We start from the raw sequence: 23706 nt of genomic DNA on the forward strand, positions 1-23706 counted from the left end.
GGCATTCCCTGTTCGGGGCGCCTCAGGAAGTAAGCAATGAACTTACTCCACCGGAAAGCCCGGTGGCAAGGCCTGGGAGGGCGGACCTCCTAGGTATTACCTAAGCGGCGTACCTCAGTCCGATAGGTGCTGGGCTGATTCCCAGCCCCTCATCTGTTGGGTTGAGTGTCAAGAACGGATCCTTGACGAGTACTTCTACCCTGACTCCCTGCAGACAAGGCCACTAGGAGACCTTCCCCATAAGATGAACTGGTAGGTGTATGGGTATTTATTTGCTCCCCCACCAAGCAAATTAGGCACAAGGCCGATTTTTAATGTTAGAAGTGAAGGGGAAATGGGGACCAACTCCCCAGGGAGTAGGGGGAAAGCTGGATAGTGACAATTGGTATGAAGGGTTTCCCCTACATTGACCAATAACTTATATGTGGGGTTGCCTCCACATATGATCTTTGCCTGACACTTGTTGCCCAGGCCCCGAAGGACCAGGAACTGGTGCGTGTATGAGACGAATTGATTCGCTAATCATTTTTATAACCAACGGCTGTGTTAAACAACCAATGAAAACCTTTCAAAATTATTATAAAAATTGTCGAATTTTGGATTCAATCAGTTCGCCGTTAACTACGCCATGGACCGCATTTTATTCTTGGCCGCCATCTTGGTTACTGCCAATTACTGATCTGAACTACACCGCCATCTTTGTTCAACATAATGTCTCAAAACTTAACACTTACAATTATGTCCGCATAAACGCATCACACAATCAAATTGCAATAAAAGAAACGAATCCAGGAGTACGTCCACACTCAATATCGAGCAAGATTCGGTACAAGTTTGTGAAATGATTCATTGAAATAAAAACCACCAAGTTCGATAACAGACAGCGAGTTGATCCCAGCTAACGTCAGTGTTAACATGACAGAGTGTAAAGAAAACAGCGACATTGCGAACGGCATGTTGTATTTCTACCGTGCTTAAATGAATGGAGACAAACGTTGATGTATAATGATAAATGGGTTCATTCTCGACTCATCTTCATCTACAAACGATAAAATGCCTGCAATACGAACGCGTTTTGTTATACTAGCTAACATACCCACCTGACGAGAGTTAATAATATTAATGTGAATATACAGAGGTTGTGTTGTGTTTCTGCCGTGTTTAAAACAATAGCGACAAACACTGATGTAAAAAAAGAATATAATATATTGATTTATCCTCAATTCATTCATTTTCATCTACAAAAGATTAAATGGCTGCACTTTGCACGGGTTTTAGTACTAGCTAACACACCAACTAGTTGAAAGATTCAAATAGAATAACCATGACAGCGAGAGACACTGAAAAAAAAATCAATAAAACAGAAAAAAGAGAGACAAAGGATAAGACAAGAAAAGAAAAGTGGGAAGAGAAACAATTACACAGAAAATTCGTAAGCATGACAAAAGATAAGAATAATGAAAACACTTGGACATGGATACGAAAAGGAAACGTAAACAGAGAAACTGAATCCCTAATAACTGCAGAATAAGATAATTCGATAAGAACCAACCACATCATAGCAAAGATCAGCAAAACACAAGAAAACAGCAAATGCAGACTCTGTAGACAGAGAGACGAAACGATAAACCATATAATAAGTGAATGTAGCAAACTAGCCCAAAAGGAATACAAGAACAGGCAAGATCAAGTGGGAATGGGCAATACACTGGAAATTGTGCAAACAACTGCATTTCGAATGCACAGACAAATGCTACAAGCATAAGCCAGCAACAGTAATTGAAAACAAGAATCACAAAATCCTATGGGACATGGACATACAAACGGATAACCCATCCAAGCAAGAAGACCAGATGTTGTAATAATTAAAAAAAAAGAAAAGTCCTGTCAAATCATAGACTTTGCTGCTCCAGCTGACCACAGGATATATATATATATATATATATATATATATATATGTTATGTTTGCAGGTTGAACCAAATAACATATAAGGCAATGCAAATGAAGACTCAACAAAGGTAGATCAATAAGAAGTGTATTAGGAAAAGTATATTTACAGTATATTTACATAATGGTTGTCAGGTAAGAGAGTCTTGGCTGAAGAACATATCTGCTCTCGGCTCGGCCTTCGGTGGCTTCTGGTTAACACACACTCAGACTAACCGAGTCTTGTTATTTATGTTATGTTTATATTATCCACATATGTAAATGAGTGGGTGCCATCACAACAATATATATATATATATATATATATATATATATATATATATATATATATATATAAAGGAGAAACGGAGCAAATACACAGAGCTCGCTAAAAGGGATATGGATGATGAAAAAAATCAAGATAGTATCTATAATAGTAAGAGCACTAGGAACAATTCCGAAAAACTTTGAACAAAGAATGGGAGAAATTGGAATCAGAGGAATGGCTGGAAAGATACAACGAATAACAATAATGAAAACAGCGGAAATATTAAGTAAAAAAACCCTTGAATGTGGAGCCTAATACACGAGCCACATGTGCGGGCCAGATGAGCTGCTGCAGAGACAAAACACAACGTGTTACATGGAACCAAGAACAATGAAGCTGCATATGTATAAGTTCTCTATCCTTTCTCCTATTACCCAATCAGCCCCCCCCGAAGAATGATGCCAAATAGCCAAGAAGGCTAAAGGAAGATGGAAAAACCGAGGAGAGAGCTAGCGAGAAATCAATGGTAAGCAGCTGTTACGATGATGCAAATTCATTTGCAAATGTTATTGAAAGAGGTGGAGAGTTCTGGAAATCTGGGGAGACTTGTTGTCAACCAGATTCCAGGGAACACCACAGGTTGTTCTCAAGGAGAGATTCTTTAAGACCTGTGTGAAAGCTCTTTGTGAACCAATAATAATAACAATAACAACAATAATAATAATAATAATAATAATAATAATAATAATAATAATAATAATAAAGTACATCGTGTTGTCTTTCTGATGTGCTTAAAGGAATACTGGCAAACGTTGATGTATAGATACATCTATATATATAAAACAGTAGCGTTTATGCGTGCGCGCATGTGTGTGTGTGTGTGTGTGTGTGTGTGTGTGTGTGTGTGTGTGTGTGTGTGTGTGTGTACATCTCTCTTACAGCACACACCACTGGACCCATCATGACCAAACCTAACACGATGGTCTCCGACCTAGGGATGGTGCACATCATTTTTAAAGGTCAAGGTCAAAGGTTAAGGTCATATTTAGTGCGGCTCTTCATAAACTCCATCACATAGGAATGTTGTCCACCAAGTTAGGGTCCGCCACCTTAAACACTTTAAGCAATAGTTGCTCTTAAAACATCCACTTACTGCAAGGGTGCCCACGAGCGTACAGCAAAGTCCCGTGTGAAGCGCGGGTATCTTTGCTAGTAATGATATATAATAGAAATTAAATTATAAATCAATTAATGAACAAGCATACGAAAACTAATCCACATATAAAAACAAAAAAACAAAATAAGATTTTGTTTTTGGTGTCCATTTCATTATAAACATGGTCGGCATTTTATTTGAAATGCTTACATTGTCAGAACGTTTGATTGAAAAGATTAATACAATCGTTATAGCTTATCTCTTAATCATCCCATACCAAGTGAAATAGATATTTATTTTAAAACTCTGTTCTTTTTCCTTGCGGGAGGAGTAGCCAGCCTTATGGCTGAAAGGACCGTGGCAAACTGAAACAATTACATTGAGTTACTAGCTTGCTATATTGCGACGTCGTTCTTGGCTTCAGAGAGCGTATTTTCACAACAGTAATGTCTTTGAAATATACCCAGAACAGTGCTAACAATTAATATAAATGTTTTTTTTTTTAATTTTTTTTTTTTTATTACATTTTCACCCCAAACAAGGCACATTGCCACTTTGGTGTAGGGGGCTACTATCAGGGGAAACATCTACTGGGGTACTATGTAGGGATTAGGGCAGTGAGATGTTGGTTCACGTTGCACTTGAACTTATGCATGTCAGTACAGTTGGGGAAGCAGTGACCTGGAATGGAATTCCAAAGTCTAGCAGTTCTGGGGAAGAAACTACTAGAGTAGAAAGATCTTTTACATCTAGGGATCTCTACAGTGTGGGGGGTGGGATTTTGCAGCTTGTCGGGTCTGTCGAGGGTGTTCACGTCGTGGGGGCACAAGTGCTTGCAGTTCTTCAGAGCATTCACCATTATAATACTTGTAGAACAGGCAGAGGGATGCAACGTTTCGACGATGGGACAGAGGCTGAAGCTTAGATGCCAGTTTAGGGCCTATCAGATTTGCGACTCTCTTTTGAACCCTGTCAAGGAGCGAGAGACTAGTAGCCGATGCACCGACCCAAATATGACAGCAATACTCCATACATGGGCGAATAGTGGCCTTATAGAGGTACAGGATACTTTCGGGTGTTAGAAGTTTTCTAGCACGGTAGAGAGAGCCCACCTTCCTTGCAGCGGCCCTGGCGATGCCCTCGATGTAATTGTTCCAACTCATGTTTCCTGTGAATGTTAGGCCAAGGAGCTTGAGAGACGTACTCTCAGATAAAGAGTCGTTGGCCATTGCGATAGGTGGTAGAGAAGGTTTCTTGTAATTATTGAATGAAACCAGTTTTGTCTTGGTGGCATTGAACGTTACCATCCATTTTTGTTCCCATTCCACTACTGATTGGAGGTCATCCTCTAGTGTTTCTGCCATTACTTTAGATATATGTTCATTTGTTTTCCTGTCGTGCCTGCTATGTCATCAGCATATATACCCATCTCAGAGGCAGTTTTGTCGGGGAGGTAATTTATGAATATCAGGAACAGCAGAGGTCCAAGGATAGATCCCTGGGGCACTCCCGCATTTATATCATATTGTTTAGATGTACAACCGTCGAGGACAACCTGGATTTTTCTCTTATCTAAGAAGGATTTAATTATATTAAGTATTCTACCAGTGATACCGTAAGATCTAATCTTCCTGAGGAGACCCTCATGCCATACCCTGTCAAAAGCCTTAGATATATCTAGAGCTACCGCTCTGCCCTCTCCCGCTTTGTCCAGTGAATGGTATATGCGTTCAGAGATTACAGTGAGGATGTCTGCTGTGGAACGGGCTTGTCTAAATCCATATTGATGGTCGGTCAGAAGTTTAGCATCTGTAAGGTGCTGGACTAGAGCATGGTTAATTAAGGTCTCAAATATTTTGGCAAAAAGTGGGAGGAGGCTAATAGGGCGATAATTTAATGGGTCAGTTCTTTCGCCAGAATTCTTGAATACTGGTACCACAGAAGCAGTTTTCCAACAGCCCGGAAAGCAAGATTCATTAAGGCATTTGTTGTAGAGTTTGGAGAGAACTGGAGCTACTTCGGCTGAGCACTTTTTTAATAGCACAGCTGGGATGAGGTCGGATCCACATGCTTTGGAAGTGTCAAGGTTTTTTATGATAGCATGCACCTGAGCAGGGGTGATTATCAGATCGTCTAGCGTGGCGTCTGTCCGGAAATTGAGGTAGTGGGTGGTTTAGAGGGTCCAGTGTGGAGTTTGAGGCAAACCGACTGGCAAGCATGTTAGCCTTCTCGGTTGCTGAGCAAACAACCTCGTGATTGTTGGTTAGTGGGGGAATTGTTGATTTCCCATTATTTACTACACTGTTGTAGATTTTCCAGAAGTCACGAGTTCCTAGTTTTTGTGCTTCGATGCGTTTTTTAGTGGTTTCCGTAAATTCCCTCTTAGCTGTCGCTATTTCTTTCTTAACGTTACTTCTAGCTTCTATGTACTTCTGTCTGTTTGAACTGGACTTATGTTGGTTAAACCTGCGGAATGCATGCTGCCTTTGAGCAATGGCAGTTGCGCAAGTCGAAGTAAACCATTGGGGAGAGTGGGGCTTGCTATAGAATTTCCGCATGGGAACATGCGCTTCGATTGCAGTTTTGAACCATTCAGTGGTCTCGGTTGCACACTGTTCAGCAGGAAGAGAAAAAATATTTCCCCATGGGGCGTCTCTGATAAGATCTTTGATAGCTTCCCAGTCAGCCTTTTTATAATATCTCGTTGTTTTGAGCACTGGCTCTTCAGTTTTGGGTCTAGAGTTTAGGGCGATTTCAACCATTATCACCGCATGATCAGCGTTCCCAAGTGGGCTGTCGGCTTTCGTTACACAATCATCAGGAACTGTGGTCAAAAACAGATCTAATAGTGATGCGTTTTGTTCTTCCTGATCAGGGAAGCGGGTTGGAAAAGTAACAATTTGCGATAGGGAGTGAGATACAGAGAAGCTATTAGTTGCGCTGCCTGCTGCATCTGTGTAAGTAGAGGATCCAAGCCAGTTTTTGTGATGGACATTAAAGTCGCCAAATACATGTACTTGGGCACTAGTGTCGAAGGAGAGTGCTGTGTCTATGCTGTCAGATACTTTGTTTATTATGGTGCAGTCTTGGGTCGAGGGAGAGCGGTAGAGAAAGTAAAAGTAGCTAATGTTGTGTTGCATGATTAGTCTAAAGCACATAAAGGCTTGATCATCCATTTCTAGGTTTGTTTCTCTAGTCAAGGGAAGGGTATTACGAATGTAAACTCCAAGTCCGTGCATATGTCTGTCAGAGTCCTTACGGCAGAGTGGGAGATATCCAGGCATGTTAAAGTAGTTAGAGGGGATGGAGGAGTGTAGGTTAGTCTCACTTAGTGCTAAGATATCCGGGGTATTTGTTAGGAGAAATGCTTCAACATCAGCTAAATTAGTTCTAAGCCCACGGATATTTGTGAATGCACGCCTCAAGGGAGGAGGCAAGTTGGATTTGTTTGACCCTAAGCCTGGTTTAAGCTTATTCTTTGATTGTACTGCCATCATGTTTTTTAACGAGTTTCAGTTGGGTTAGGGGAAGCCGAACAGAAGGTTATGCAGAATATCACACATGCATCACAAGTAGACCATCAGCTGACCCTCCATCAACTAGGACTGTGGCCTCAGGAAAGCCCACCGGGGATGAGTGCAGGGTCCCTTTCCATGCGCGCCATGGCACTGCAAACATCCCGATATTATTCAACTGTTGATGGAGCAGCCGCTCTAAGCGCTACCAAAGAGTTAGGGCTCCTGTACTACCAGTCGGAAACAGCAGCCAGTAACTGTCAATCCGGTACCCTCAACCCATCAGAGGAAGGTCAACCCAATCTAATTGCTCAGGCATATGTGGTACTCAAGCATTCTCAAGTGCCCAGCTTTAGGGGTGGGGTGTGTCGGGAGTGGGGAAACGGCGTTCATTGCCCTAGACAAGAAACAAGATCCACCAATGTTGCTAAATTTGGCAAATGAAAAAGATGAACAAAAACATGAATGTTATGAATGGGTCACCAATTAACACGTGCTAACTTAACAACAGCAAGAAAAAAAAAACGTGAGTTAACGAACAAAATATATTTGTATATCAACAATTTTACAGAGATGTGAAATATAATTTGAAAGACGAAATTTGTTGAAAAGTTTTAAAGCTCTTGGATAAGAAGTAGGAAAAGCGTCAGAAAGTTTGTTTCAAAATTTCATTGTGTGCATGTGTGTGTGTGTGTATGTGTGTGCGTACGTTTATGCCTGTGTGTGTATGTGTGCGTGTCTGTATGTGTGTGTGTGTCTGTCTGCGTGAGAGAAAGAGGGAGAGAGAGAGTTTACATACTGGGTGGCTGAATCGTTACTAGAGAAATAGTAGCAAGCTTAAGAAATTTCAGCTTAGGGCACTTGAAGTTTCTACGATGGGTGTTGTTGATTGTGAGAGTCAAGACACGTCGTGGGTGTCATTTGGTTTACTTTGAAATTGAAGAGGAGAGCAAATCCCAATGAACTGAAGAAAGAGTTAGCTATTCACACCATTTGCTTTTGTAGTTCACCCGAATCTCATTTCGATGTAAAACTTTATCAAACTGCCACGAGAAAAGTGAAAAAAGAAAGAAGAAGAAAGAGCAAACGAAACAAAGAAAGAAGGTAACTTTCCTATGCCGATTTGTCTTGCACATCATTTTCTAATCTATCACAAAATCACTGTTTTTCCTACTCGTTGTTGCTTCAGTCTTTCTGTTTCTTCTTATTTTCTTTTCTTTCTTTTTTCTACTTTTCCATTGTTAAGAAGCGGAAGTGACAGACACAAAACAATGGTTTACAATTATGTCCGCATAAACAATGGTTTACAATTATGTCCGCATAAACAATGGTTTACAATTATGTCCGCATAAACAATGGTTTACAATTATGTCCGCATAAACAATGGTTTATAATTATGTCCGCATAAACAATGGTTTACAATTATGTCTGCATAAACAATGGTTTACAATTATGTCTGCATAAACAATGGTTTACAATTATGTCCGCATAAACAATGGTTTACAATTATGCCCGCATAAACAATGGTTTACAATTATGTCTGCATAAACAATGGTTTACAATTATGTCTGCATAAACAATGGTTTATAATTATGTCCGCATAAACAATGGTTTACAATTATGTCTGCATAAACAATGGTTTACAATTATGTCTGCATAAACAATGGTTTACAATTATGTCTGCATAAACAATGGTTTACAATTATGTCCGCATAAACAATGGTTTACAATTATGTCCGCATAAACAATGGTTTACAATTATGTCTGCATAAACAATGGTTTACAATTATGTCTGCATAAACAATGGTTTACAATTATGTCCGCATAAACAATGGTTTACAATTATGTCTGCATAAACAATGGTTTACAATTATGTCCGCATAAAGAATGGTTTACAATTATGTCCACATAAACAATGGTTTACAATTATGTCTGCATAAACAATGGTTTACAATTATGTCTGCATAAACAATGGTTTACAATTATGTCCGCATAAACAATGGTTTATAATTATGTCCGCATAAACAATGGTTTACAATTATGTCTGCATAAACAATGGTTTACAATTATGTCCGCATAAACAATGGTTTACAATTATGTCCGCATAAACAATGGTTTATAATTATGTCCGCATAAACAATGGTCTACAATTATGTCTGCATAAACAATGGTTTACAATTATGTCTGCATAAACAATGGTTTACAATTATGTCCGCATAAACAATGGTTTACAATTATGTCCACATAAACAATGGTTTACAATTATGTCTGCATAAACAATGGTTTACAATTATGTCGGCATAAACAATGGTTTACAATTATGTCTGCATAAACAATGGTTTACAATTATGTCTGCATAAACAATGGTTTACAATTATGTCCGCATAAACAATGGTTTACAATTATGTCCGCATAAACAATGGTTTACAATTATGTCCGCATAAACAATGGTTTACAATTATGTCCGCATAAACAATGGTTTACAATTATGTCCGCATAAACAATGGTTTACAATTATGTCTGCATAAACAATAGTTTACAATTATGTCCGCATAAACAATGGTTTACAATTATGTCCGCATAAACAATGGTTTAAAATTATGTCGACATAAACAATGGTTTACAATTATGTCTGCATAAACAATGGTTTACAATTATGTCCACATAAACAATGGTTTACAATTATGTCTGCATAAACAATGGTTTACAATTATGTCCGCATAAACAATGGTTTACAATTATGTCTGCATAAACAATGGTTTACAATTATGTCTGCATAAACAATGGTTTACAATTATGTCTGCATAAACAATGGTTTACAATTATGTCCGCATAAACAATGGTTTACAATTATGTCCGCATAAACAATGGTTTACAATTATGTCCGCATAAACAATGGTTTACAATTATGTCCGCATAAACAATGGTTTACAATTATGTCCGCATAAACAATGGTTTACAATTATGTCTGCATAAACAATAGTTTACAATTATGTCCGCATAAACAATGGTTTACAATTATGTCCGCATAAACAATGGTTTAAAATTATGTCCACATAAACAATGGTTTACAATTATGTCTGCATAAACAATGGTTTACAATTATGTCCACATAAACAATGGTTTACAATTATGTCTGCATAAACAATGGTTTACAATTATGTCCGCATAAACAATGGTTTACAATTATGTCTGCATAAACAATGGTTTACAATTATGTCTGCATAAACAATGGTTTACAATTATGTCTGCATAAACAATGGTTTACAATTATGTCCGCATAAACAATGGTTTACAATTATGTCCACATAAACAATGGTTTACAATTATGTCCGCATAAACAATGGTTTACAATTATGTCCACATAAACAATGGTTTACAATTATGTCCGCATAAACAATGGTTTACAATTATGTCCACATAAACAATGGTTTACAATTATGTCTGCATAAACAATGGTTTACAATTATGTCCGCATAAACAATGGTTTACAATTATGTCTGCATAAACAATGGTTTACAATTATGTCTGCATAAACAATGGTTTACAATTATGTCCGCATAAACAATGGTTTACAATTATGTCCACATAAACAATGGTTTACAATTATGTCCGCATAAACAATGGTTTACAATTATGTCCGCATAAACAATGGTTTACAATTATGTCCACATAAACAATGGTTTACAATTATGTCCGCATAAACAATGGTTTACAATTATGTCCGCATAAACACATGATCAAATTACAATAAAATAAACGAATTTTGATTAACCATTCTGAGAGTATCCTTTACCCCTCCGACAAGATTCGGCACAAGAGCTGACCGAGTAAAATAAAAACTAACAAGCCCCACAGCAAATAACTTCAGAATGTCACCATGACAAAATGGTATCGATAACAACGACCTTTCAAATAACAGGTTTTTTCTGGCTTAAAGGAATGGCGACAAACATTGAAATATAACCGTATCATCTCGTATTGCTTCATACTCAACGCACCCATCTTAATCTACAAACGATAAAATGGCTGCAATTTGCATGTGTGTTTTGGTTGGTTGGTTGTTTTTGTTTGACGGCATATCTACCCTTTCCAGGTTATTTAATGCCGAATCCGGTGATTTTGAAGAAATTTTTTTTTATAGAATATATTTGTTTTTTGCAAGTCGGTTTCTATTTAACCCATAGTTTGGACCCTAACAGGTACTACCACTCCGGGTCAGAGTGGACCTGGGAGCAATGGCAATTAAAGGGTGGCTCCACACTCCCCAAAGCCCGCAAACTGGGTCATCACCATCGGATATAGTTTAAGGTCATATCCAGGACCGCATGTGTGTTTTAATACTAGCTAACATACCTACTAGTTGAGAGATAATAATAATAATAATAATAATAATAATAATAAACAACCTTTGGGTGTGGAAACTAACACACAGGAGCAACAAGCGCAGGCCAGACAAACTGCTGCAAAGCACATGAAGCACTAAATGGAACCAAGAACACTGAAGCCGCATATCTATAAGTTCTCTAACCACAACCCCCCCCCATCCTCCCATTGTCACATCACTTCCCTCCCCCCAAAAAAGTGAGACCAAATAACCAAGGAGAGTCAAGGAGGAAGGAAAGACCGAGGAACTGACCAGGCCTCTGCCACGGATAAGTGAGAAGAGAACTGGAATCTTGGGGAGGCTTATTGTCACTCAAATTCCATTGAAGACCAATAGCCGCTGCCAACGAGAAATCAATGGCAAGCAGCTGTTGCGATCATGCAAATTTATTTGCAAATGTTATCGAATGATATGGAGAGTACTGGAAACCTGGGGAGACTTGTTGTAACTCAGCTTCCAGGGAACACCACAAGCTGTTTTCAAAGAGACATCTTTGATGACCTGTGTGAAAGCCCCTTGTGAACCAATAATAATAATATGAGCTACAGGCACAAACTGGACATACAGAAAATGCTAGAGATGTGAAACACAAAAGAACATCAAATGGAATCATGAAAACTGTAAGTTAATCCCCTCCTGCACCTCTTCCCCCTCCCCAGGTGAGATATAATAATATACAGAAGATAGATTGTGTTGTATTTCTACCGTGCTTAAAACAATGATGACAAATACCGATGCATAGAAATATAATGATGTATCTTTATTGTTGGTAGTGGTGAATGAGTGAGGGTTGTGGAGAAACATGTGATGAGTACGAATATTACTTGCCTCAAAAACGTCCCACGTGTCTGCACGTCTTGTAGAGTTAGGCCACTGAATAATAGAAAAAATAAAATGGCGACGGCCAGATGATTTTGTCTTCAATGGTCGTTCAAACTAACGCCGAAATCTCGCCAAAATCGTGACGATCTTATGCAGATTAAACAATCTTGAGTTGTATGCATGTATGCAAACCGATTGAAAAATAGGAGAGTTCGGGGTTGAGGAAGGCGAGCTGTACACACGTGCTACATTGAAGCATGACGTATTGTTGGAAGCTGAATGAATAGAGTGAAGTTAAGAGATGCTACGAATTATGCCCGACTCCGGAAAAGAGGGTGCTGTCAATTTCTATCACTTTCAGAGGTTAACAAGAATTGAAGGGGTGTATTTTTTCAATACTGATCGCCAGTCGACTTATATTATATTAATTTCGGGTTGATATTATATAACAATTTTTGTCACTTATGTATCCACCTTTAAATGCCATTCTGAGATTTCGCCTTCGCTGACAATGTAATTATGCTCTCAGGGCGTTAGTTTAGCAACGTTGTATTCATGCCTGTAACTAATCTTTGGATGAGGGGAATCCTTGCAGAGAGCTTTAAATCAATGAACAATTATTTTATTTTCGACAATCAATTATGTTTTGTTTCCTTTGACCAGGTAACATTTTCAATACACCTGAATATCCAATATTTGTGACTGGTGTTAATTCATCTTATAGAAAAATAAATGAAATAGACATCTTTATGAAATAGTTGGAGGTTTTGTTGTATTTCTACTCTGCTTAAAAGAATGGCGACAAACACTGGTGCTTAAAACTAGAACGATATATCTTTATTGCCGGTGGAGGTGAACGAGTACGGGTTAGTGAGAGGGGCGAAGGAAGCACGGGAATTGACGGAGGTTTATCTCTCAAATTCGATAGCTAGTCGACTCTCTCGATCTCAGTTTGCTCTCAATGTCAATATATTAGCAGCACGAACATTTTCAATAAGTCAATACGCCTTATGACTGCTGCCCGCAGTTGTTATTACAACAACCAGTGAGAATAAAAAAACTAAAAAGAAAAAAAAAACGGAATAAATTTATTTCGTAACAGATTATTCTTGTCGACAGATGAACGTTGCAGGTGTGCTTTTTTTTGCATCACATTTCCTAAATTATTTTTAATCGTTATACCTGTGTCAATTTTTCAATTTGCAACTACAACTATGGTTTACAATTACGTCCGCATAAACATGCCACATAACCAAATTGCAGTAATAACTGAATTTTGATTAACAAAATCTGAAAGTTTATCTGCATGAGGCAGTATAACAAGTCTTGCAGCCAAGCGATTGTGATAAAACTAGCAAGCGTGTCAACCAACAGATAATTTATCCCAGTCAACTTCAGAGCGTCAATAGAATATAACGATATGTCAACGTAACTAATTTAGAATTGCATGTTATAGTGTGTATAACTATTTGCATTAATTTGATGCTGTATCGTAATCTTCATCATTTAAGGTATTTATTTAGTGGCCGAATATTTTATCTGTAGATAATCTTTGCAAGTTTTTTTTCCCATCAAATCCCAGATATTATATCTTCTGAAGAGTTGTTTCTGTGTTAACTTTTTTTCCGGCCAGGTTCGTGTCTGCATCAAATAGTTTTTATTCCTGTCTGTTGCCATTTCCAATACATCAGACATGATGTTTAAACAACATAACTACTTAAGAATGCTGAAAACATTATAGAGCGTAGATAACTAAGTATATTGGTCCTATGCTCGTCTTGTTTCTTCAACAGGAAAGGAGCCGTATTTATGGAAGGTAAAGTTTTCACTCTAACATTTAAAACAACTTTATTGATCAACTTTTTAAGGAACGTGACGGTGGTTAAGTGGTTAACGACATGAACTTATGATTCAGATGTTCCAAGTTCGAATCCAGTTTGTTCCACAAAATCATTTTCACTTAGGATGTTGGCAACCTTCACGTGGTCCCTCCCATAAGTACCTAGAAATCTAGAAAGAATTCTGACAAAAAAAAAAAAAATAGTGTAGAAATCAATGCCAACAAAAGAAGCTATGGATTCATACAATGATGATGATGATGATGATGATAATTTACATAATAGTGGAATGGAAAACACTTTCTGTCTAGCGAGTCTCATAATTGGAATGGCATTAATTTTTCAAGAACTGAAGTTTTAGAAAAGACAACGTTTCAGTCTCACATTTAAAACAACTTTATTAACGTGTTGAGAAAAGATGAATGGAAAGAAAAGTGTTAGTAAAAGAATAAGTCCATGAATATAAATGAAGACAAAAAGTTAGAAAGTTCTGTTCGAGGAGAAAAAAGTTCATATATGTGTACCGTACACAGGTCTTGAAATCAGAGTCCAAGAATAGACATGATGGATTATGTATTTTCTTATCAAAGCCGAACCCAGAGCTAAAGTGTGTGTGGAGGGAAATGGATCTATTGCGTCCCAAGAGAAAAGTTTTAGTGGTTAGTTCGAGCCATGTGGAGTTGCTGTCGTTACGGTGTCATTACCAAGAAAAGAGGAAGTAAGTCGTATATCAACCTTTTTTATCAACTTCTATCATGTATTCATCTCACCTGAGAGATAACTTCTGATTCAGCAAAAGTCGGTTTAGTGTGATTCCAATTCTGCAGGACCAAGGATCCCATTCATACAGAATCGGCCATTTTGTATTTATCAATTGTCTATATAGGAATCCTTTTCTTCCCTTAAGGAACTTATTTTTTATATGAAATGCATGTAAAACATTTTTATTTATTTATTTTTGTTTAAGTAATTTCTTCCGGAAGTGATCTGTTGGTTTTCTAATGAGCTGCATGAACTAGAGATCCTGGTAATTATAGGTTTATTTCTGGTTGTTTCTTTGTGCACGAAACAATTGTAAAGTTTTTCTCACAACTTCCCCTGAACTATGTTCATGTTCCGTTCTATCTCCTTTGGGATCTTCCGACCACTTGGTAGTATCAGTTAAGATAAAAATGAAATGGAATAAGTCTTCAGACATACCTCTCCACTGTACAGTATATCAATACTCTAAGGCTGACTGGGATAGCTTCCGTACATTTACATCTGATCTACCTCTGCATTCCATGTTTAAAAAGAATGTGTCCTTTATAGTATCAGACCTTACCGAATGGTAAATTGTAGGTATAGACCGATTCATACCATCGAAAAAATTCCAACAAAAACCTAACAGTCAGCCATGGTTCTCTCCAGAATGTGCTGCTACTATCGCACTTTTTCCGTAGCTACCAATGTAATAGATGTACTGAGACTAAAGCTGCTTTAGGACAGCCAGCAACCACTGTAAAAGAGTAATAAAAAATGCAAGAGAACTATATGCTCAGTCTGTTAAATCAGCAGCTTGGTTCCCACCAGTTCTGGCAAATAGCAAACAGGATCCTGAACAGAAGCATGCGTTCTATCCCAACCATCATCAATGGACCTGAGGTCATCTCGTCAGCATCAGACAAAGCCAAACTATTTGCCAAGAACTTTGAAGCTAATTCTACCCTATGCGACAAAGGCCATCAACTCCCCATATTTCCTCCTATAACAGACAACACACTATGCAACATATAAATATCTGTGCGTGATGTCACCAAGCTAATCAAGAACCTTGATTCCAGTAAAGCAACTGGCCGTGACGGCATCCCAATTTAGTGTTGAAAAAGCTTCAACCAGAATTTGCCCCCATACTTACAAAACTGTTTAAGCATTGTCTTAAGGAAAATTGCTTCCTAACACCCTGGAAAACCTCATCAGTTTGCCCTGTATTTAAAAATTCAGGTGATAGGTCATCTCCGTCTCAATACAGACCAATAAGCCTCCTGTGCATCATGAGTAAGTTGCTGGAATCCATATTAAATTAAGAAGTAGTCAACCACCTCAGCAGAAATAACCTTCTTAGTGGCATGCAATATGGTTTCCGTTCTGCTAGATCTACAGCAGATGTGCTAACGGTTATATCTAATAGGATTAGTGAATCTCTCAACAAAGACTTCCTTTTTAGGGTAATTGCTCTTGACATATCGAAGGCCTTCGATAAGGTATGGCATAAATCTTCACAAGATTTCCAGCTACAGTATAACTGAAAATGTTTTCTCAATTATTAAATCATTTCTCTCTGATAGGCTCATAGAGTAGTGGTTGATGGGCAGAAATCAGAAGCCCACAGTATTAATGCTGGAGTCCCTCAAGGGTCCATCCTGGGCCCAACTCTTTTCCTGATCTACATCGATGATCTCCCAAAACACATGCTTAAATTATTCGTTGACATCTATGCTGATGACACGACCATCTATGGCAACACATCAAAGGTCGTAAATGACAAAGTTCTCTCTGATTCTCTCTCCTCTGATCTTTAGCATGTAGTACAATGGCGGAAGAGGTGGCTGGTTACTTTTAATGCATCTAAAACCAAGCTCCTATCTTTACATCATCAACGCTCTGATCCCTATCTGGCATCAATTGAAATGAATGGCTTTCGTCTTGGGGAGGTTTGATGTTTTGACAAGCTTCTGGGTCTGACCTTTACTTCTGATCTGAGATGGAACACGTACATCAAATCTGTTGCCAAGGTCGCTGGAAAAATGGTGGCATCATTCTCCTACTCCAGTAGATATCTTACTCCTGATGCAATTCTCTACCTATATAAGAGCCAAGTATGTCCAAGAGTGGAGTACTGTTGCAACATCTGGACAGGATGTGCTAGAAACACCTTAAAAGTAAAAAACACTTTATCCTTCCTTGCCAAAGTTAAAAATAGATTTCGTAGCCTAGGGGGAGGGATGCCATTTTCTATTCCTTGTAACCTCTTTCCCACAGAAAAGACATTGTGAGCCTGTCTCTGCTTTATCATTATTTTTATGGCAAGTGCTCATCTGAGTGCCAATCTTTCACAAAAAAAACACTCGTCTATTTTCCCCACTCTTTATCTGTGCCTAAATCAAAATGTAGATTCCATGAACAAAGCTTCTTTCTTAGAACTGCACGCCTGTGGAACTCTCTTCTGCTTCCCTGCTTTCCAGTTCATTACAATATGATCGTCTTCAAGTCCAATGTGAACAAGTTCTTGATGAGCCGTGCCATTAAGTAATCCAGTTTATGACTAACAATTACTACGATATTGTTCTATTGACTACCATACACTCATTAACCCTTATCCTCGAGTGGCCTCCGAGCCTTGATAAGTGGTGACTCCTTTGTGAAAAAAATATATATATCTCTACAATTATATAAATTTATATAAATGTAACTTTGTCCGTGCATATGTGTGTGAGTTCGTTCCTTATAGACTCTGAAATAGCTGAAAAGATTTTCTTTAAATTTACAGAACCTTAGTCTATAAGTCTGGGAGTGATCTTAGTTAAGTTTTGTCTCAGAATACCCCCAGTAATTACCGATAATCGATAATTGAAACTGTTATTTTAATTTATCTATAATTAGTGATGCCATTTTTTCCGTGTCATCATTTAGCAACAATGATAGAACAACGGGCTGCGATAATTCTACTGTGGGTAAGTTTATACCGTGTGGTTTTTGGGTTTTTTACATGACATGATCTGTAGGTTCAAACTCCGCATGTAAATTTCTTAATTTTTTTTCATTAACTGCAAAGAATTTTATAAAACTTGAAAATTTACATTTTTTTTTTTGCATGACGTGGTGTGTACGGTTCAAACCCCACATGTAAATTTCTTAATGTTTTTTTTTACGTTAACTAGAAATAACTTTATATAAAATAGGTTCTGTAGAGTTCAATGTAGAATAACATATATTTTGGACTAAGTTACTGCATGGAGACATGTGGAGCTTCCGCCCGGGCGATTTCACGGATTTCGGTGACAAGAAAAATATAGGAGTGTGAAATATTCGTTGATCATCATTCGATCCCGGGCAACGTCGAGTCTCTCTGCTATTATATATATATATATATATATATATATATATATAGAGAGAGAGAGAGAGAGGGAGAGAGGGAGAGAGGGAGAGAGAAGGAAAAATTAACAGAGAAAGTTATTATGCTTCAAAATCTTTGAGATAAGTATTGATAATTTGTATTATTTGGATTATTCAGACTACTTCACAAACGTTTTGGTCGATGTAATCTCTGACCTTTTTCAGGCACATTTTATCAAACTCGACAAATTGTACAGAATGTTGAATTAAACTATGCTGATGACACGACCATCTACGGCAACACATCAAAGGTTGTAAATGACAAAGTTCTCTCTGATTCTCTCTCCTCTGATCTTGAGCGCGTGGTTCAGTGGGGGAAGACGTGGCTGGTTACCTTTAATGCATCTAAAACCAAACTCCTATCCTTACATCATCAACGCTCTGATCCCCATCTGGCATCAATTGGGATGGATGGCTCTTGTCTGGGAGAGGCCCCGTGTTTTGACAAGCTTCTGGGTTTGATCTTTACTCCTGATCTGAAATGGAATACGTATATCAAGTCTGTTGCCAAGGTCGCTAGAAAGATGGTGGGATCCTTCTACCGCTCCAGAAGATATCTCACTACTGATGCAATTTTCTATCTATATAAAAGCCAAGTACGTCCAAGGATGGAATACTGCTGCCATATCTGGGCAGCAGCTGCTAAAAACAGCCTATCCTGCCTTGACAGAGTACAAAATAGACTTCGTGGTTTAGTGGGGGATGCCCTTTTCTCTACCCTACAACCTCTCTCCCACAGAAGAGACGTTGCGAGCCTATCCTTGTTTTATCGTTATTTCCATGGCAGGTGCTCGTCTGAACTCCAATCTCTGGTTCCCCCTCGCCAATCTTTCACGAAAAACACCCGTCTAGCTGAATCCACTGTCAAAAATTTTCCCCACTCTTTATCTGTGCCTAAATCAAAATGTGGATTCCATGAACAAAGCTTCTTTCTTAGAACTGCACGCCTGTGGAACTCTGTTCCATCTGCCTGCTTCCCACCTGACTACAACTTGGATGTCTTCAAGTCCAACATTAACAAATTCCTAAATTCGCCCCCTTAAGTAAACACTTCATCAAATCTCCACACTAACGTACTGTACTTGCAATAACTCTTATCCCTGAGTGGCCTCCGGGCCTTGATAAGTGGTGACCACCGTGTAAAAAAAAAAACAATCTGATAAAAAGAAAAATATGGACCATCATCATCATCATTGTTTTAACATCCGTTTCACATGTTGGCATGTATTGAAAGGCTTTAAGAAATGGACTTTCTAACTAACCTTATTTATCCCTCTTAATCTCACTCGTTCTTTCAATGTGGCCATAGCATCAAAGTCTCCTGTTTCGTACATACCTTCCTATACTGTCCTGATATTACCTTCCAAGATGAGAACAATACTCTGAACAATCCATCTTCTATCTATCTATATATATAAAGCGCAAAATGTATGTGTGTGTCTCGCAAAAACTTTCAACAGAGGCGACGGAACCTGACCAAACTAGTATCGTTTTAAACCTCAAACCTTCGGACGACAAATATAAAAAAAATTGGCCCAAAACATTAATTCCTTCACTCTAAACTCGGCTGTTTTGTACAAGGAGGGGTCGATTTTTGCGTTGCTATTTTAGTAAGTCATCGTTCCCTTTTCGATTGACTCCGGTTAATTCTGACGTTCGTGATTTCCAGTCGCGCTATGGAGACATCAACTAAGATGTCAGGTATTTTCTTTTTTTTCTTCCTCCGTGTTATGGGTTCGAACCTGCCTGTCTACTACCACTTTTTTTCTACTACCACACCTCTGCCTACTGCTGTTCTGACCCACCTCCACCCCCCGCTACTCGCACTTTTTAATCCCCCCCCCCGGGGGTCCTTACTACACCACCTACACACACCCGGGCATCCCCTGCTATTTTTGTTTAACCCCCAATTCAGGGCTCTTTACTACACCACCTAAACACCCGGGCAACGCCGGGCAACGCCGGGCAACGCCACTAGTATAATATAAGTGTTATTGTTATGACTTTTTTATTTCAACAATGGAGATTCTCAGAGAAGCTTAAATTCATTCTTTCAGAAAATGTCAAATAATGATTTTTTTTTTATACTAGATTTTTGTTTCAGATTATTTTTGGATTTTACTTTTTTTCTTTTCATTTCAACCCGTTTTACAGTCAATCAATGAGAGATCAATTGTAACATCTGGATGAACAAAAGATCTGATTTATTTATAGCAGTTTGTTAAGGTCTGTCTACCTACCTATTTATTTACCTATCTATCTATCTCAGTAATTACTTATCTTCCTCCCACAACGGGAAGATGCGACACAAGGGTCGGGAAAGTGAGATTAAAAAGCCAGCATCCCAAAGGTAGAGGACTCTGTCCTGCAAAAAAATAATTATGCAGCTTTATCAGCATACCCCGGTAGGTGCACCCAAAATGATTAGCAGTAAACTAACCCCTTCTCAAAGAGAGAAGGCAAAACCTGGGAAGGTTGACCTCCTAGAACTGCACAGAACTAGTAACATACCTGTTGTAGACCCATGCTAGGGGTCACAAATGAAAGAAACCACAAGTAGTGTAAAGTGTATAAAATATATGTATTTATCATAAAGAATACAGGAGCCACTAAAGGGGTATGAGAGGAACGTGTTCGTAGCATGCGGTTAAACATGGTATGAATTTCTCCATCTAGTCTCTGCAACCAGTGGTATTCATAGGACTGGTTGATTCCACTTAGTTCTCAAATAGGGGTTATTTGTACCCCCCCCTCCCGAGCTTTTCATTCCCCTGGAATGATCAGATAGCTCTTTTTTTTTTTTTTATCTGGGATTGATCTCTAACGGGTCGATCATTTTCCTTTTTCTGGAGGACCGGCGTTGTCTGGCAGCTTGTGGTGTTATCAAGTCGAACGTGTCATATATCTTGTCCATTACCTCTTCTTGTTCAGCAGGAGGTTGTCTTTCGTCATCTGTGATACGTTTCCGAATTTGGTTCAAATGTTTCTTATGAGTAAATCTTGGACCTTCGATAATGTAGACCATCCGCCCGATCCTTTTCTGGACCTTTCGTAGTTCCCACATCGTGCTATTATTTTTGTGTACCTGGAAAAATACATTTTGATCAGGTAAATACCTCTTTTTGGGAACTATAGTATTTGCCAGTTTCACCTGTTTTGCCAAAAGTTTCTTGAAGACTAGCCTAATTTTCCTTGCGAACATTAACTCTGCCGGCGACATTTTCGATGGAGTGCTTTCATTTGGTGTAATTTGGTAAACTTGTAAAAATTGCTGTAGCGCCTTTTCTGAGGGCATTCCTTTAGCCTTCTTCAGGGCTCTTTTCAGCGTGTTTACAAACCTCTTTGCCTGACCGTTCGACTGGGGATGATAGGTTAACGTCATTATGTGGTTAACCTTTTAAAATCTGCTGAAGTGAATTGTGTGCTATTTTCTGACACTAGACAATCAACCACATCAAACCTTGGATACAATTCGTGAAGAGCACTGATTGTAAAATCCATCATTGGACTTTTACATCGAAATACCTTAGGCCATTTTGAAAAACTGTCTACCATTATTAAATAATAGTTTCCATCCAGTGGGCCTGCGTAATTTACGTGCATTCTTTGCTATGGGTGGTCTGCTTTTGGCCACGGGCTAAACTGTATTGGGGCGTTTTTGCAACCAATGCGCATCCCTTACACGATTATTCTATATTAGTGTCCATACTCTTTCAGTAAACATAGAACCTCATGAGGCTCTTCATTCGCATAGCCCCAGGGTGCCCCGTATGGAAATCCTTTAGAATTTTCTTTTGTAGTGTAGCTGGGATTACTACTCTTTCTCGGTACAACAATACCTCATTGCACATAGAATAAGCTTCCACCGCCGATTCATCCAATTGAATTTTTTGTTTCATTTCTTTGATAAAAAACTATCTTCTTCAGCCTCCCTTATTATATCTTCCAAAGTGACCGGTAGTTTCTTGATCGTATTACATAGTATTTGTGTATAGTCCTTTTCACTTTGTAGTGACGCTATTACTGTGTCTTCCAGCGGTTCCCTTGATTTTGGGATTAATCGCAACAATCTATCTGTGTGACTTAACTTCGCAGGTGTAAGAAATTCCATACTGAAATCGTAATTCAGTAGAATGGTCCCCCATCTTTACAGTCTGTTGGTTGTGTAAGTTGGCAGACTTTTTTTAGAGCCAAAGATGGTTATAATCGGGTTATGGCCAGTTTGCAATTTAAATTTTCGACCGTGTAAAATCGGTGGAATTTTGTAACCCTGAATATGACCCCCAGAAATTCCTTTTTGATTTGGGAGTAATTCTTCTCGGCAGGAAGTAAAGTTCTTGACACATGGGCGATCGGCTTAGTGGACGCATCAGGCATCTTGTGTAGAATGCACACCCCGATACCATAAGAACTTGCATCAGTTGTGACAATAATCTCTTGTTTCGGATTGAAATGAGCCAGGGATAAATCTGACGTTAATACATCTTTTAATTTCTTACACACTGCCTGGCACTCAGACGTCCAGTTTCATTTTTTGTCCTTTTTTAATAGTACATTCAATGGCGCACGCAATTCATGCATGTTCTTAATAAACGTTTGATAATAGTTCGCGAGCCCTAAAAAACTCTCCAATGTAGTTACATTATGAGGTTTTGGCATGTCTTTTCTAGCTGTGGACCTCTCCGGATCGGGTTTCCTCCCATCCTTATCTATTATATGCCTCAGGTATTTAATTCGTTCCAAAAACAATCGCATTTCGCTTCCTTCAATGTGAAGCCGTATTCTTTTATTCTGTCAAACACTTTAAATACATGATCTCTATGTTGTTCAACATTTTGACTATGCATAAGAATATCGTTCAGATAGCCTATTGCGAAATCCAACCTGCTTAGCAAAGTATCAATTACCTGTTGGAAAATTGCAGGTGCTAATTTTATACCAAATGCTAATCTGCTGAATTTATAAAGTCCTTTGTGCGTTGAGATACACAAAAGTTTCAAGCTATCTGCCTCTACTGGTATTTGTAGGTACACCTTGCTTTCTATTTTGGAAAAAAAATTTCCGCCATTTAATTTAGCGAATAATTAGTCTGGGTTTGATAGCAGGTAGTGATGGTCCTTGAGCGCCACATTTAATCCAGTCGAGAATTCCGCGCATACCCTAATCTCTTTAGATTTTTTTCACGTATATGGTGGGGGCTGCCCACTCACTATAGTTAATAGGGGTTAAAATCCCAGTGTTAACTAGTCTTTCCAATTCTTCTTCAATTTTTTCCCTCAAAACGAAAGGGTACGCTCTGTGGCTTTTTGAATATTTGTTTTGCTTCATCCAGCAATTCGAATCTCACCTTTATCTTAGTGCAGCATCCCAGCTTTTCAGAGAAAACACTTGGGAAAGATTTTTTGAGATCTTTTTTGAGTTCGTCAGATTTGGCCGTTAGGTTTTCGACTTTGTAACAAAAATCACTAATTGGCGATTCCCATAATTCAATTTCCTGAATCCAATCGGTCCCGAATAAGTTGTTGCGTTCCTTAGAACGAACACTTAACTTTTTTGTCGTTCTTTTTAGCGACACATTAATAAATAGCTCACCTTCAAAGTTTATTTTTTCACCAGTTACCGATCTTGCGACTTTATT

The sequence above is a fragment of the Euprymna scolopes genome, chromosome 22, assembly GCF_053919585.1.
Source record: "Euprymna scolopes isolate OS-2025 chromosome 22, ASM5391958v1, whole genome shotgun sequence".
In the NCBI taxonomy this organism is placed as follows: domain Eukaryota; kingdom Metazoa; phylum Mollusca; class Cephalopoda; order Sepiida; family Sepiolidae; genus Euprymna; species Euprymna scolopes.